This window comes from Myripristis murdjan, chromosome 16 (genome assembly GCF_902150065.1).
Source record: "Myripristis murdjan chromosome 16, fMyrMur1.1, whole genome shotgun sequence".
NCBI lineage: Eukaryota > Metazoa > Chordata > Actinopteri > Holocentriformes > Holocentridae > Myripristis > Myripristis murdjan.
This window is the reverse complement of record NC_043995.1, coordinates 30,406,815-30,419,925: the sequence shown is the minus strand read 5'-3', so window position 1 is coordinate 30,419,925 and position 13,111 is coordinate 30,406,815.

Genomic DNA, 13,111 nt, shown 5'->3' with positions numbered 1-13,111 from the left:
CCCCTCTCTCTCTCATGCTGGGTGTACGGCCCCTCGCCTTGACCACATTTCCATACGCCAAGGAGAGCGAGTGGTGGGTTTCCTCTGGGGAGGCGGAGGAGTCAGAGGACGCGTCTCGGGCAACATCAGATGTGCTTAGACAGGCATCGCAAGTGGCTGAATAACCAATGACTTCACCTTGAAGTACAGGAAAGGCGGCCGGGGCTGAAAGAGGATATTTAACCGCTCAACTTGCCAGCAAAGGTCCTGCGAGGCTGTGGGGTCAAGCTTCACTCTGAGAAGGACTGCAGTAATTTTCTGGGAGTTTAATTGATTGGTCTCGTTACCCTTATCTGTCAGAGAGGACTGGCACTGAAATAACCCGCACATGATCACACTTTAGCATACACTGTCCGGAAATCCCAAGGTGCTGGCATTATGCTAAAAGTAAGGAAATCAAAACTTTGAAAAGTTACAAGGCTGGATGGCTGATTAATTTAAGTGACGCTCATCAGAATTCATAAAAAATGTCCTCCTGCTTTGAAATGCGGGACTGAACGCTCATTCAGAATTCAAAATCGAAAATTCAGGCAAGATCGATCGAGCCCCAGTTTGCCCCTGTACTTTATTTCTTCTGGTTTAGTCTTTGATTCCAGAAATGCAGCGGTGCATGTTGCAAAAGGAAACTTAAAGGCTGTCCCCTTCTAACCCTACCGTCCCATTTCCAGACTGTCTGTTATGGCCAAACTATTTGAATCACCTGTAAATGACCAATTGAAACCGTTTTTATCTGATAATAATATAATATATAATATTTCCATTCAGGTTTAGATCAGGCCATAGTGCTGTAACAGTGGCTATGCCAGTTACCAATGGTATCATCAATTCTTCAGAAAATAAACAGCACTGTGAAGCTCTATTTGTTGATTTATCTAAAGCATTTGACTCTGTAGATCACAAAGTACTGGGTCAGAGACTCAGCTGTGCAGGCCTTAGTGAAACAGCTCTGAATTGGTTTCAAGAAATATCAATCTGAAAGAGTTCAGTGTATCTCAGTAGAAAACTATACCTCAGCCTCTTTACAGTAAATAAAGGCGTCCCGCAAGGATCTAATTTGGCCCCTGTTAAATTTTCTATTTTTATAAAAGCCTTGTCATGGAATAAAGCCGACAAAAATACATCTGTATGCTGATGACACAATAATATATATGGTGGAACCCTCTTTGAATCAAGCCAAAGAGCTCTTGCAGGATGCTTTTCAATCCCTGGAGTGTTCACTGTTAAAAATTAAAACTGGTTCTGAATTCAAAAAAGACCAAATATATGACCTTCACTTGGTTGCTCTCTAAAGCAGCTGATCCCACTGACATGATATTAGAAGGTACATGTATAAAGAGAGCGATTTTTTACAAATACCCAGGTATATGGTTTGATCAAAATTTTGCTTTTTCTGTGCATATTGATAATCTATTGGAAAAGTTTAGGTCAAAACTGGGCTTTTTTCCATTTAAAAAAAGTTTTCATTTTAAAGACAGAGGGAAAATTGTTTAAATTGCATTTCTATCTGTATTACACTAAATGAATGAATGAATGAATGAATTAATTAATTAATAAACACTCATGACATCACATCAACATCATCATCATTAATTTGCTGCACCAGTTTGAGACGTGCAGATGTTGAGTGTTATTCTGCAGGCCACTTGTTTTTTGTTCTCATGTTTTCTCTGGGGAAATATATTCTGCAGGCCAGGTGGTAAAAATGTTCAAAGAAATAAGGTATCTTTGTAAGGCTATGTAAAGATGGGTTTGCTCCATACATCCATGGTTTCCATGCAGAAGCGTCAGAGTGCATTTAAACCTGGAGTCAAGAGGAAAGTGAGCGGAGAGTGAGGGAAGGTAGCCGGATAGCTCAAGTTTTTGCTTTAGGGATCAGATGTGCATCAGTTTTGATGAAGATTGAGATTTTCAGAAGTTATGAATCCAAGGGTCATACAATAAAATCCAAAACTAACTTCAGTTTGCTGAAAGGTCTACCATCATACTTATTCACTACATAATGCTAACGCTTTGGCATCAGAACCAAACTACCAGAGAACTACTTTTTCCGCTTATCTCTACCAATCAGCTGATATAAAAAACAAAGTGATTTATCCTACAGCCAGTTCATTAAAGATTTTTTTTTTTTTTTTTATCTCAAAGGCCCGATGAAATGGACTCTCTGCTTTCATTATTTGATGTATTTCCTGTTGAAACAGGAAGTTTGGGTGGGACACAAATCATTCACACATGCAAACCAAGAGGATCTCAGTTTGGGAGAGAAACACAGTTTTATTTTGAAGGGACGAGGTGGATGAGAGAGGATGTTTAAATATCTCTTAAGTTTTATTGGTTGAAATGTTCATTTACATCCACTAGTGCAGGATGACACTGATAAGAAGTGGGAGTCATTTCATGAGGACTTAAAGAGCAAATTTCTGATGCACAGAAAGTGATGAGTTTTATTTTATTATTATTATTGTTGTTAACAAATAAGAAGATCCACCTCCTGAACTGGCTGAACAGAGAGTGGATTTCTGCCTGGTAGACAGCCGGAAAGTACAAACTCACCCTGACACGCTGTGGTGCTCATACAATCAGAGCTGGTCACACACACACAGCCAAGTAAAGTCACTCCTTGTTTCTGTCATTCAAAGTTAAGAATGTGGTGCGAAGCCACTCGCTGAGCCATCGCTGGATAAACCTGACACCATGTCCTCCCCTGAGCTGTACCCCTTTCTCTTTCTCAGCGCAGGGACCACTGCTGTTCCCCTCTTTCTGCTGCTCACCAGTTCCTCCATCACGCCGGCCCACCAATCCCACATCGTGCCACATCGAATGACTCGCTCTGCCCATCTCCAAGGGCAACCCGAACCCCCCTGACAGACACAATCTGACAGGAAGCAAGGAGCCGGGGAGGGCTGGAAGCGAGGGAGACCTCTCAGAGAATAGGGTGACGGGAAGAAAAGAAGAAAGAGGGAGCGAGGCAGACGCTGAAAGAGAGAGGGAGAGGAGGAAGTGGAAGGCAAACACTGTACAGAAGGCACTGGGTTCAGGGAGAGACGTTACGTCCGGAGGAACGATTCGGAGCAATTCATCAGTTCCTCCTCCAGCATCAGCCGAGCGTCCTGTTAGCAGTTAGCCGCTGACTCTGTGCCGGGGGGCCAAACTTTTAATGAGCTACAAGATTCAAGCTGTCGGCCACGGCAGATTTTAGCACTGACTCATAGGTGAAATGTGTGTGTGTAAGTGTGTGTGTTCCCACATTGTAGTGCAGCTGATTAGGCAGAACCGCTGTGTGCTTTAAAGGGCTCATGCTTGAGACCGAGTGACGGGGAGACAACAGAGAAACAGCACCAGGCCGACCTCACTGTTCAATGAGAGTCATATTTCAGAGGAGCAACTGGAGGCTTTTAAAGCTGCGGCTGCGAGCCGTGTGAAGGTACAGACGAACCTCACAGCGACTGCAGGAGCCACTTCATGACCCGCCGGCCCGAAAACAATCCCACTGCAGCATCAAAGCACTGACAAACCATGATTCTTTTTTGTTTTGTTTTGTTTTTCCAAAATACTATGTGCATGATTTGAATAAAGAAAAGTCATTATCTAGAGGATGCTGTTTGTTTGTGACATTCTTACACATCCTGATGTCAACTCAGTACTTTAATACAAAACTTTAAAACGTTCATTTCAAATGGTGAATATGTCACTTTGGGTGAAAGTAATTTATCCTCACAAAAATGTGTCAAAAGAAAAAATCACAAACTCATGGAGTGTGCCCTGATTCAAATATAAATATAAATATAAACCAAGAGGTCAAGGTTAACAGAGAAACATGGCATCTTAAACTACAGCTGCACTTGTCATTTTGACTTTTTGACTTTTGAAATTCAATTAATTTCTCTGAAATCAGAGGTAATTTTTTTTTAACTGTTTGGTAACTGCTGTCCCTTCACACAACTGCTCAACCTGCAGGTGGGAGCCAACAAGTGATGGATACATCCCAGAGAAGGACTTAAGGATTTAATGCGATGGATTCTGCATTCATTTCTTCATGTGAACACCAGAGATGGCAATGAATGGAAAAAAAACAAAAAACAAAAAACAAAGAAGGCCATTCTTAGCTAAAAATGAGGGAGTCCTGGAATTAACTGGATTTGGATGACAGGCCACCGAAACTGTCCAATTAACAAGCTGCTTGTTGGTTTGTGTATCTTTTGTTTACAAGCCTGGTTCACTTGTAATTGGGCAGTGAGAGCGTAAATAAATCAAATTAAAAAAGTGATCTGTGGTAATCCAAACCAAGGCTTTCATCTGTTCTCAATACTGACATTACAGGCAAATAACCGCTTTAGGAAAGGCCATTAGTTAATATTTACAGTACCATCACAAATGTGACAAACATGTTAGTATAGTCTTAACTCATCTTTATACTGAGCATAAAACATAGGTACCTTCTGTTGTACTTTGTGGCCTAAAAATGGCACCAACTAACATTAGAGGTGTTTCCACAGAGGCGTCCCAGGCAAACTCAGCACCTTCAGAGAGGGACAGGCCCATCATCTTAGTTTATGTCAGAGGAGGAGAAAACTCTGTGCTATTTACTTTAGTGGAAGTATATTGTCCTGCACCTCTGATGCCCCATATACCATCAGCAGCCATCACAGAGGCATTCCTGATGGAAAAATCCATGTAAAAGTTTTATATTAGTCTTTTAAGCGTGTGATGTGTCAGTGTAAAGGCAGTAAGATCATTTATTTATTTATGCATTCATTCATTTATCTATATTTTAATCTCCAATGCCATTACTTTAATATTCCTATGGGGACAGACAGTGTGTCTGTGGTATACAATAGTGAGGTTATTGTAACATAAGGTGATCTAGGCCTTTATGATTTTCTTTTTAATACCAATGGTATAACTATAATATTCTTGTACTATTCCTGCAGCGATTTGTGGTCTGTGATGCATGATGGTGATGCTATAATTCAAAATGAATTGATTCTACGTTATTATACCTCCTATAAAGTAACTTAAATTTCCCTATAGTATACCTAGAGACTTACCTACTGGCACTGCCCAACAGTGAGTTTATAATCACCTTATGGTAACAGCATTTCTAATATATATTCCTGTGGAGACTTTAATTTAGGAACTCTCTGTTATTATGGTCAGATTATAGAGCATACAGAGGAAAGTCCCTTGGGAAATAAATTGCACATGCAGCAGGAGCCGGTGTCACCGTCTGGATTCACGCATGCAAGTAGTGGCATGCAATTGCTTATATAAAAACACTTACACGAGCGCTATTTTCTTACATATGCATGAATCAAAATGAATAAACGCGAAGAAAAATTGTTGGCAATTCGGAAATAACAGGTGCCCTGCATGCAGAGTTTTGCCGAGAGGACAGTTCAGCACATAAATCAATAAAAGGGATATCATATCTGGTAACAGAAGCTGGATCGATAAGAGTAGCTCTGAGCAGCGGAAAGGGAATCGCTTTTTCTCTGCGACTGTTCAGTCTTGAAATGCAAATGCACCGCACTTACTTCATCTCCATCAGCCTCAACTCTCAGCTTGCACGGCTCTGCACAAGTTCTCTGGATCGCTCCTGAAGCCTCTGGACAGGTGCACGTCTGATTTTCTGTTGTTGTTGTTGTTGTTGTTTTTGTTTGTTTGTTTGTTTGTTTTTTCCGATCAAAATTTCAGCCCAATAATCAATGAGTCGATGCTGCGGCTGTCGGCTCCGAGCCTGCAGGAGGTGAAGGAGAGGCGGCTGAGCTGCTTCCGTCTGCCAGGGAGAAGGAAGGTGAAGAGAGGAAAAATTGGGATGAGGGCAGTGTTAAGACTGAACCCCCCTCCCCACCCGCCCCCCCCCCCCCCCACACACACGCACTTTCTCTCACAGACACAACTCTCTCTCTCTCTCTCTCTCTCTCTCTCTCTCTCTTTCTCTCTCTCTCTCTCTCTCCCCCCTCACACACACACACTCACACACTCCTTCCCTGGCAGCTCATAACCCCTCCTGAGGCTGAGATGGGAGGTGAACAAATCAGTGTGAATAATTATCATAATTATCTGCCAATTAGTCCACCTGTCAATTATCCATCAGTGAGTGGATGCAGCCTCCCCACTATCAAATGTAAAGGAATCAAAGGGTGTAGAGTCTGGAGTCTGGAAGGGTGAAGTTGAGGGATATAGTGATGTAATGCAATGCAATGTACAGTGTGCATCTGCCTTATGAAGTGAACACCCAGTCAGACAGGTGAGGCAAAGGACACTGACTACAGCGCCTTGTACACTAAGTGGAGATAGGACACCGTAAGCACATTTATATGCAAGATAATACATGTTTTACTACAAAGCTTTTTATGAAGTGTACATTTGAATCACAAGAATCACAGAATGAGAATCTCCCTATTGGGCATGTATGTGTGCGTATGAGAAATTTATCTCAGTGTTTGCAGATGTGCCTTGTTAAAAGACAAAGAAAGGTAAAAGGGACGATATAAGAGCTACCAAAACAGGAATATATACGAAAGGATTATATGTACACGAATGTTTCTTAACTGCAGTTGAATTTCATGTATTCATATTTGCTGCCATGGAAATGGCCTTGGCCGATGAAAGGGTCCTCATTCAAATTTGCAATTAAAGCTGCACACACAAAGAAAAATGAAAAGGAAAAAAAGAACACCATTTTATCAGTCAGACTAAATCACAAAAGGAAGAGGATCCCATCCTCCTCGGCTAAAATGTTGTAGATTTTCCATATTCGTCCAAGTGTAAGTCTGGTGTCTTATATGGTGTATTATTACTTTTCCACCAACAGAATGTTTAAAAACATAAACTTCAGCCTGAAATGTGAAACTGGCCTCGAAACAGGAGTGAGCAGCTCCGTCCAGAGAAAGAAGGACTTAGTGACATTAAATCTTTGGTGTGAAGTCGAGGCTGCATGGGCTGGTGAACTTGAGCACGCTGTGTGCAGTTTACTGACTTCCTCCTGCACGACTTCTGAGAAACTGAACTCAAGCCGTTCGCTCCCGTTGACAGTCGGGGCTGCCAGCGTCGCCCGGCGCAGCGTTAAACTGCATATTATCACATGTGAGCCCACAGCTTCTGCTGCCCTTGATGCAGCCTTGACATTTGCTCTGCCTGCCTGCTGGGGATCCAGGCGTCCTGGTAAGATGCTGAAGCTCATGCAGCAGAAAAAGGTAGAAAACACTGGGAAAATGCACTATCAGCAAAAACACACACATCATTTTTTTTTTGTTTGTTTTGTTTGATGCATTTTACGCGAAAACGCTTTCACGTGTTGGGAGGGTTTCCTCTCCTTCATAAACATAAGATTTTGTTAAAGCTGCTGCATGGATTCCTCGTCTCTGCTTTTACACAAAATAATGATTTGAGGGCAAATTCTCACAATATTTGGACATTAAGCTACAGCAGATTTTGAAACCAACAAAGCAACTCAAAAGCCAGTTTTTGTACATTTGCTATCTTTCCAACACAAGACCAACTGGTTATACATCGTTTGTATCCCCAGCCCAGCTTGCAAAATCTAAAAATCTCATTCCTTTAACAGAAAGTAAGAGGTTGTCTGACCCATCGTGCAAAATGACCAAAATACATCGGCAAGGTTTAATAAGATTATCAGAGAACAATAACTGACTCAGTGGATTCCTGGTCAGGTGCTGAGAATCACAGTTTGAAAAATAATGATTGAAATCCACCAATCCGTGCTCCACAAGACAGGTGTCGTCGGCTAACAGCAGCATCATCAACATGGCAACAGTAACGAAGGAGAGGCGGGAGTTGAAAGAACATGTAGATGACATCTCTGTAAAGGACCAGTTCACCCAAAATGTAAAAAAAAAAAAAAAAAAAAAAAACCTGTGGTGCAATCTACCCATGCACATGGTTTCTGTGGGTTTCAAAGGGTTTGGACGGGGGATTGTTTTGTTTTGTGAGCCTCAAACGATCAAAAATCACATTTACTCGGTAGCAACAGCTCTTTTTTTAAATTAATGACGTGGATAGGTGGAATAATCCACAGCTCTTGAGGCTAGGCTTGTGAATTTCCCAGTCTGGGATCAATAAAGTATACCTATCTATCTATCTATCTATCTATCTAAAGAATTACAGTGGGAGCTATTTCCTGCCAAAGCACACCGGCAAACTTCATCTAGCGATTTATCAAATTTGCCGGTGTTTTCCACAAAACAACGCCTGTCCAGCTCCAGTGTGGTGCCAGCACACTCAACTCTCCACAAAGACTCTAAAAGACATTTGTGGTGGATCTCTGCTGTATTGACTTTATTGTTTGGGTCATTTACAAGAAACTGCAGCAGGAGGGAGGGGTGGAGACTGAGCTGCAGTTCCCGCTGTCGCTGATAATCACAGATTGCTTAACTCCTCTTTAGCTGCGGTTGGACTTGTTGAGGACCGAGGCCCTCAGTTGGCGCCCCGGGTGTTGAAGTAGGTCAGAAATGAAGAACAGCTGCGCTCGCTAACAATATAAAAGGTGTGTATGTTGTGCTCCCTGCTGCGGGGTGATACACCATGCTGCCTCCAGTCCATGCCTCCTCCAGGCATGTATGTGCGAGCTAAATGCCAATGTGCAAAATGGACAAATTCCTGATTGGCTTGACACAGTGGGTAATAAAAATCGTATTAAACACATGCTGCTGATGCAGGGCCATATAACGAATATGTGCGGTGTGTATGATGTGTGAACGGGAAGCGGTAATCTGCAAAATCCCCCACTTGACCCCGGGAGGAGGGGTACAATCCATATTGTATTCCCCGCCGACAGCAGGGGGCGCTTTCTCTGGAGGAAAAGAGCCGACTAATACGCCTGGCTCACATCCAATGAGATTTCAGCTTCATGAGGCAATTCTGCATCTGCTCATTAAACTATATTATACTATATTCTTATTTCAGTTCAATCTTTCATTTAAAATGTGGAAGTCTTCAGAATAAAGCGCCAAATCACAAGAAATATCTGTAAACTGAAGGGTGTTTCTTGCTTCACTGACATTTATCACGCAGACGTGAACGTGAGGCGAGTTTTGCTTTTGACACTTCAAACCCAGCAGCCCGACGCAGCCATGAAAGAAAATCCAAAGCCACCTGTGGATTTAAATCTCATGGAGCTCATAACAGTGCATTATATTGAATTAATCACATTATTGCCCCGGCACAAGGCGATTAAGGAGGATAAACAATATGAGATAATCTAGACTATGGAACGGATTCATTTATGTTTGGATTACCGCGTCGTATTTTCTGCTCAGCCCTTGTCTTCGCTAAAACCAAAAGCCGGAGAGAGGTCAAGAGTCACCGAAGAGTCAAACCAAGAATGGAAATTTCAGCCAGCAAAGAGTTACTTTCCTAAAAGGCTATAAATCCGAATGTTTGCAGGAAAAACATGTAAATTCATCATCTGCTGGAAGTGAACGCAAACAAGGACGTGGCGCTGTTATCCTGCTCCAGAGTTTTGTGATATCAGTCATTTTCTTTTTTCAAATTTCGGCACAAACTCTGCAATTAAAATGCTGACCAATCACGGTTATTTGATTATTGATTCTTATTACCATTTATCGAGACTTCATAGTTCTAACGAGACAACATTTCAGAGGGAAATCTACTTTTTGCTGCACTGTTTCTCTGAGTTAGGGTTCACTTGGCAGAGGAAGCTTTTCCATGCAAAACCTCAAATCAGAGCCACGACCTTGAAATACTTCTTACAGGTTAGCGCATCAATAATTCACAGACCACTTTTACTTTTCATACCTCACTACATTTTGCTGCTAATTCTTATGTAATTTCACTTAAGTAACATTTTGAGTCTAGACCTTTGGACTTTTTTCTAAACTGTTTTTTTTTTTCCATTATAAAATTGTTAATTCGTTTTCCCAACACTCTGCTTTTGTTCTGGGTCAAAAAATTCTTAAAGGCCAGATAATTCACCAGGTGTCTCTGTTGGATCTGTGATGTAATTAGCAAACTAAAAATATGACTTTACTGTTTGTGTTGTTCACAGGCCTCTGTTCACCCAGCAGACAGGGTGTGTGTGTGTGTGTGTGTGGCTGTATTTATTTTACCGATGCTGTTGCAGCTCCCAGTCGCCACTAGGGGTCGACAGAGGCCCCCGTACGTGATGCCGCTTTAATAAAGACGCACCAGTGGCAGGAGAGAGTGCCAGGCTGGGTTCAGGGCGGGGGGATGGTGGGGGGGGTGAGAGTACGGCGGCTCAGCTGATGCCTCTGGCCGAGTGGCGGCCCGCGGAGGAATTTGACACGTGGGCACGGGACGAGACGGTCAACAGTGCCGCCGGGACAGGGCGAGGGGTGCGAGCTGACGGGGCAGAAAGGCTGATCTGTGACATTTTCATCGACATAAATATCCCATTTTCTCCTCTCAATCGCTGATTCATTTAGCAGAATAGTCATTCATCCTATACCGAGTGGAATAAAGCCTTCACATTTCCTTTTTAACATCTATTTTGTAATATTTAAACATGAATTCTTCCTCTCTGTTGCACTCAGTTTAATTTGCACTGGAAAACAGCGTCATCTGAATGTTAATGGTTGTGTGTGTGTGTGTGTGTGTTTTTTATTATTATTTCTTTGGTCTGAAAGCCCAGTGTTTTTGCATTTCTTTGAGTTAATTGGTGATGCATTTGTTCTCTGCTCTTTTTTCTCGGTGGTGTGTGTTTATCTGTAAAGCGCAGCGATTAGCCTGTTTTTTTAAAGATACCTTACAAATAAAGTGACAGTCCGTGTGTGAGAGCTGGATGCTTTGCTTTGGCTCCCTGGTATTATTCCCCTCTCAACTTAAATGATTGAAATGCAAAGCCTGTTTTCGCACGTCTTATATAATCTGTCTGCCTTTACTCTCTTGTAGTTATTTTTCCTCCCCTTTACAGTCAGCACCAGCGGTTGAAAGGAAACCAATCTGAAAAGAGCTCGCTCCCCTTCTCATGCTAATGTAAATCTCTAATCTGTGGTAATGGTGAGATGTAAGCTCAGTTCGGCTGTTTCAAATTCCATTGTTCAGTCGCAGAGTCACTTGTTCTTCCCTTTTTATCGGCGCGTCTCGGCCTTGTGGAGATCGCCGCCGAGAATTTTAATTTGTACGACTTTGAATGAGGCATTAAATCACCGATCAGCACCCGTTAAATTTCAAATATGGACCTTTCATCTCTGCAGGCCACGAGCGAGGAATAAATCGCCAAACTGGATCATTTACCGAACGTTTCCCCTGAAAGCAGAATTGTAGATGAAGGGAAACGGACTGGACTCACGACACAAGTCTGGTTTCGCAGGACAAATCATCCCAAAATGAATCATTCTCGCTCTGAAATGAGTGACATATGTGATGTTTTTTAAAATGATTGCACAAAATTAAAGCTACAAATGTTGTGGTGTCTTTTCTAAAGGCTGGTGTTTCAGCGCAAGAGACATTTTCTCTTTGGGACGGCATTGCACAGCATGCTGCCAGATAAGAAGTCTCTACAGTCATGGAAATTACTCCACTTTTTGAACACCATGTCAGCATTCAAACATGAAAAATAAATCTGGCAACAACTTATTTTTTGGAGCTCTCCCTTGTTTGGTCGTGCGGGTGCAGAGTTGTCATTTTGCCCGTCAGGTGCTGTGGCGTCGTGTTTGGGAGAGGTGACGTGTGACGGACGCCGGGCAAACACACAGCAGCTCTGTGCCCGCCGCGCTGACTCAGCCGCTTTGACACGTTACACTCAAGTTGGCAGCTCACTGAGAATTTTCGTGCAGTGTATCATGGGATACTATGGGGTGTGGCTAAATGGCCCTGCACGCACACACTCACTGCTGTGATCTCTACATGGACGTGTGTGTGTAGATGATCTCAGGCATGTCGTCACCAATGAGAATTTGTATTTGTTATTTAGTTATTTATTAAGCTCCTGGAAAATAAGACCTGTTCAACAGTATTATATTTGAATTTTTTTTTCATCCACCTGTACTTTAAATGTAACTCTACTCTAATCTCGCCCTCATTAAAGATGCACAGATCTGTGAATATGCAAATAGGCCTCATTGTGCAAATATGCAACGTTGTGCTATAGTTCATAATTTAACCCTGAAAAATGTACATAAATCTTTCAGCGAATCTCTTAGTTGCACTGATAGTGTTCATGTTCAGCACGGCACCTCAGCTGACGGCTGATTGGCTGTGGGAATTGTGATTTATGATTTTGGGTTCATTTCAATGTCAGATTTTGGGGGCGAGCACACACACACACACACACACACACACACACACCTCCACCTTCAGCAGAGGAGCGTGAAAACACCTCTCTAGTGACAAATTTGCACAGATACAAGTCAAGGTCGCACATTTTAGGAGACAGATATGTAAGAAAAACACATTTTTTTGAGTGGAGGGGACTAAAAAAGGAAAACATAAGAACAAAAAAAACACTAGATAGAAATGTTTTGATGATGGATCCTCCTTCGTTTGGCGTGCTGTTTCTCCCCAGTCACTTTAGCTGACTTTTATCCTACTTTTTAAGTCAGCTGGCCTCTTTTTTAAAAATTCAGTGAGTCTGTTCGCCTTGCCCTCGCTGCACCTGAAACAGAGTTTGCACATCTCAGGGCTCTGAGTGCAGACACTTCTCACTTGCTCAGCCTCAATAATTTGGCAAGAGGGAGTAATTAATCATTTTTCTCACATGCAAACACAAAGTCAGTGTAGGTGTGATCTAATCTCACAGCAGCATGAATCACAGACTGGCACCGGGTTTCCAGCGAGACCACAGCTCCTGGCACCGGCACGGTACAACTTCCTGACAAACGCTGATTCAAAGTCAGAGGGTATCTGTGAAGAAGAACCGGAGAATGACGGCGGAGAGTGTTGCCCGTCCCGTGTGGAAGACTTCTCCTCTTTAATCAACTCCTCTGTCCCGGCAGCGGTGTCTGCTGTGGCTTTTTTCAGGAAGGATGGCGAGCTGTATAATTAATGTGCTGCTGTTGAACTCACGGTGAGGAAATAGTGCTGATTCGCTCACCTTTAAGGACAAACAGTGCCAGAGGATACAGTTTAAGTG